Source organism: Saccopteryx leptura, chromosome 1 (genome assembly GCF_036850995.1).
Source record: "Saccopteryx leptura isolate mSacLep1 chromosome 1, mSacLep1_pri_phased_curated, whole genome shotgun sequence".
In the NCBI taxonomy this organism is placed as follows: domain Eukaryota; kingdom Metazoa; phylum Chordata; class Mammalia; order Chiroptera; family Emballonuridae; genus Saccopteryx; species Saccopteryx leptura.
In genome coordinates, this window is record NC_089503.1 from 355,170,872 (window position 1) to 355,175,700 (window position 4,829).

Sequence of the window (4,829 nt, forward strand, 5' to 3'; positions counted from 1 at the left end):
TTGCTTGTTCAGTTTGTTCATTAAATTCCACGTATGGGTGAAGTCATATGGCACTTGTCTTTCTCTGACAGCTGTTGGGGGGTGGGAGTCAGGGGGCTGAGGGGTGGAGGGATTGAGCAAAAAAGAAAAGAAGAAAAACCTCATGGACACAGACAACAGTGCAGTGATGGCTGCGGCGGGGGGGGGGGGGTAAGGGAGGAGGGCATAAGGAAATAAATGGTGATGGACAGAGACTTGACTTGGGGGAACACACAGTGCATGGTGGAGTTGTGCACCTGAAACCTGTATAATTTTATTAACCAGCATCACCCCAATAAAGTCAACAAAAAGGAAAAAAGATAAAAATACTTTACTGCTAAAAATGCTAACCATCATCTGAGCCTCCAGCGAGTCATAATCTTTCCTGGTGGAGGATCTTGCCTTCGTGTTGATGGCTGCTGACTGATAAGGTGATGCTTGCCGAAGGCCAGAGTAGCTGTGGCAACTTCTTCAGATAAGACAACAGTGAAGTCTACTACGTCAACTGACTGTTCTTTTACAAAAGATGTCTCTGTAGGATCAACACTGTTCGATAGCATTTCACCCACAGTAGAATATCTTTCTAAACTGAAGTCAGTCCTCTCAAAGCCTGCCACTGCTTTATCAACTATGTTTATGTACTACTCTAAATCCTGTGGTGTCATTTCAGCAATCTTCATAGCTTCTTCACCGGGACCAGATTCCATCTCCAGAAACCACTTTTTCTGCTCGCCCTCATCCATTAGAGTATTATCATGAGATTGCAGCAATTCAGCCGTATCTTCAGCCTCCAGTTCTAAGTTTAGTTCTCTTGCAATTTCCACCACAGTTACTGTCTCCACTGAAGTCTTGAACCCATCAGTCATCCATGAGGGTGGAAATCAATTTTTTCTAAACTCCTGGGAATGTTGACATTTTGACCTCTTCCCATGAATCATGAATATTATTTATGGCATCCAGAATGGTGAGTCCTTTTCTAGCGGTTTTCAGTTTACTTCACCCAGATCCATCGGAGAAATCACTATCGATGGCAGCCATAGCCTTATGAAATGTATTTCTTCAATGATAAGATTTGAAATTAGAAAGCGCTCCTTGACCCATGGGCTGCAGAACGGATACCCTGTTAGCAGAAATGAAAATAACGTTCATCTCATTGTGCATCTCCACCAGAGCTCCTGGGTGACCAGGTGCATTGTCAATGAGCAGTAACATTTTGAAAGGAATCTTTCTTTCTGAGGAATGTGTCTCAACAGAGAGCTTAAAATATTCAGCAGACCATGTTGTAAACAGATGTGCTGTCACCCAGGCTGTGCTGTCCATTTAGAGAGCGCAGGCACAGTAGAGTTAGCAGTATCTTTTAGGACCCTAGGCTTTTCAGAATGGAAAATGAGCATTGGCTTCCACTTAAAGTCCCCAGCTACATTAGTAAGTCCTTAGTAAGAAGAGTCAGCCTGTTCTTTAAAGCTTGCAAGCCAGACATTGACTTCTCTCTATGGAAGTCCTAAGTGGCATCTCCTTTCAATATAAAGCCATTTCATCAACACCAAAAACCTGTTGTTTAGTAAGCCATCTTCATAATTAGCTACGTCTCTGAAGGACTTGCTGCAGCTTTTACACCTGCACTTGCTGCTTCACCTTGTTTTATGTTATGGAGAAAGCTTCTTTCTTTAAACCTCATGAACCAACTTCTGCTAGCTGCAAACTTTTTCTCTGCAGTTTCCTCACCTCTCTCAGCCCGCATAGATTTAGAGAAATTAGGGCCTTACTCGGACTAAGCTTTGGTTTAAGAGAATGTTGTGGCTGGTTTGCTTTTCTATGCAGACCACCGAAACTTTCCTCAAATGAGCAGCAATAAGCTTGTTTTGCTTTCTTATCATTCATGTGTTCACTGGAGTAGCACTTTTCATTTCCTTCAAGAACTTTCCCCTTGCATTCACAAGTTGGCTTGCTGCAAGAGGTCTAGCTTTCTGCCCCTCTTGGCTTTCAACATGCCTTCCTCACTCAGTTGAATCATTTATAGCTTTTGATCTAAAGGGACAGATGTATGACTCTTCCTTTCAATTGAACACTCGAAGCCATTATAGAGTTATCAACGGTCCTTACTTCAATACTGTTGTGTCTCCGGGAACAGGGAGGCCTGAGGAGAAGGAGAGTCTGGGGAATGGCCAGTTGATGGAGCAGTCAAAACACACAAAACATTTATGAATTAATTTTGCCACCTTATATGGGTGCATCTTGTGACACACCGGGGCAATCACAGTGGTAACATCAACAATCATTAATCACAGATCAAAATAACACATGTAATAATATTGGAAAAGTTTGAAATACTGTAAAATTACCAAAATGTAAAATTACCAAAAATAAGCCAATGCTGTGAGAAAAGCAGCTCCCATAAACTTATTTGAGACAGAGCTGCCACAAACCTTTAATTTGTTTTTTTGTTTCATTTTTTTCCCTTTTTTTATAAATAAATTTTTATTAATGTTAATGGGGTGACATCAATAAATCAGGGTACATATATTCAAAGAAAACATGTCCAGGTTATCTTGCCATTCAATTATGTTGCATACCCATCACCCAAAGTCGGATTATCCTCTGCCACCTTCTATCTAGTTTTCTTTGTGCCCCTCCCTTTCCCCCTTCTCCTCTCCCTCCTTCCCCCCCCTCCCCCCAGTAACCACCAAACTCTTGTCCATGTCTCTTAGTCTCATTTTTATGTCCCACCAATTGTAAAAAAAACACCAATGCATTATCTGGGAAGCACAATCACACAAGATGAGCCTTCATTCAGCTTCTGCTCGGAAGAGACAGAGTACCTTTATGCTTTAATTTTGCACATTTCCTAATTGCTCTTTTTAGAATACACATTGTGGTTCCATTTAAACACACATTAAATTCTCTTCAAATTTTTTGACCATCCTGTTTACTCAGAAATACTTATCTTACAATTAGCTTGTATTTTCTTATGACTTTAGCTATAAAATACACATTGTGGTTCCATTTAAACACACATCGAATTCTCTTCAAATTTTTTGACCATCCTGTTTACTCAGAAATACTTGCAATTAGCTTGTATTTTCTTATGACTTCTTTAGCTATATAACCAGATAAGATGAGATAAATCCTTCATGCTTATTTAGTTTTAAGGTTTCCTGGTATTTCCTGTGCTCCAATTTTTTAATGATCATGTGCCTGATATAAAGTTTAACTTAAAAATGAAATATATATATATATATGGTTTTTTTTTTTTTGTTTGTTTTTTTGCCTGACTAGGCAGTGGCACAGTGAGTAGAGTGTCAGACTGGTATGCTAAGGACCCAGGTTCGAAACCCCGAGGTTGCTGGCTTGATTGTGGGATCACAGACATGACCCTATGGTCACTAGCTTGAGCTCAAAGGTTGCTGGCTTGATCCCAAAGTCGCTGGCTTGTGCCCAAGGTCACTGGCTTGGTCAAGGGGTCACTTACTTTGCTGTAGCACCCCCCCCCCGGCCAAGGCACATATGAGAAAAGAATCAGTAAACAACTAAGGTGCCGCAATGAAGAATTGATGCTTCTCATCTCTCTCCCTTCCAGTCTGTCTGTTCCTATCTGTCCCTCTCTCTGTCTCTCTGTCAGAAAAAATAAAAATAAAATAATTTTTAGAAATAATTTTATAATATACCTTTGACATTATTTTGAAGAATAACTTATGACTTGAAAACATATATACAAGTATTAATCAACTTAGGACCTATGAAACTTATGATCATTTGACTTTACGACCACAATTGCTAGCCACAACTGCTCTGTGTCTGGCAGCGCAAGCATTGCCCAACTGGGCATATGACAGTACAGACCAGCTTCCAGCAGAATCTGGGATAGCAGTTGAAATGGTACACGTGGACCATTTCAACTACTATCCCAGACTCGGTACAGCAATTTGTGTTTTGTGTCTTGGATATTTTTCATCAAATCCCTCCCAAGGTCTACCAAGAGAAAATTGTCTTTGCAAATATTAAACCAGTTGAACTGGTAATGCAGTGTTTTACTTAAACCTGATGAATGTAAAAATAAGAAACAAAATGGTGTAAAGATGATACAAATGGCATAAAATGAACAAAGAAAATTATGATATATAACAGTAATGAAAGAAAATTATGATAAAATATGACTTAAAGATTTTTATAACATCATTTCACAGTACTGTACATCTAGCCTACTCAACTTAACGACCAAACCGTGTTACGACCAGTCTGTCAGAACCAATTGTGGTCGTAAGTCAAGCACTAGCTGTACAGGTGCGGGCAAAAGTCGGTTTACAGTTGTGAGCGACAATTTTTTAAATTAATAAAGCTATTTATTTCATTTTCCCATTGATTTGAGAAGAGAAAGTGAGAGGGAGGTGGCAGAGGGAGAGGGAGGAAGAGGGAGAGAGCCATCAACTTGTTGTTCCACTTAGTCTTTCCATTTGGTTGTATGCTCATTGTTCGCTTCTCGTATGTGCCCTGACCAGGGGCTTTGAACCCTCGACCTCAGTGGCTGGATGATGCTCTGTCTACTCAGACACACTGCCAGGGAAATGAAGCTATTTTAATAATACTAACCTGCAGATTTTTTTTATATGAGCAATTGTAAACCTACTTTTGCCCACCCCTGTATACATGTCTATTATAATTATATATATTTATGTAAATTTCTTTTAAAATTTTATATACATTATAATATTATTAATGTGCATATTTATATAGAAAATATAAAAGGCAAAAATTTATTTAATGGTAAGTATTATATAGAAATATCAACCCCATAGTGTAGGAAAACAGATAGA

The 4,829-nt window shown here is 39.3% G+C and overlaps 1 pseudogene; it reads right to left on the bottom strand.

Annotated features, from left to right (window-relative positions):
* Window positions 1-371: 371 nt before the first annotated feature.
* LOC136388447 (tigger transposable element-derived protein 1-like) lies at window positions 372-3,829 on the bottom strand (annotated as a pseudogene).
* Window positions 3,830-4,829: the final 1,000 nt, after the last annotated feature.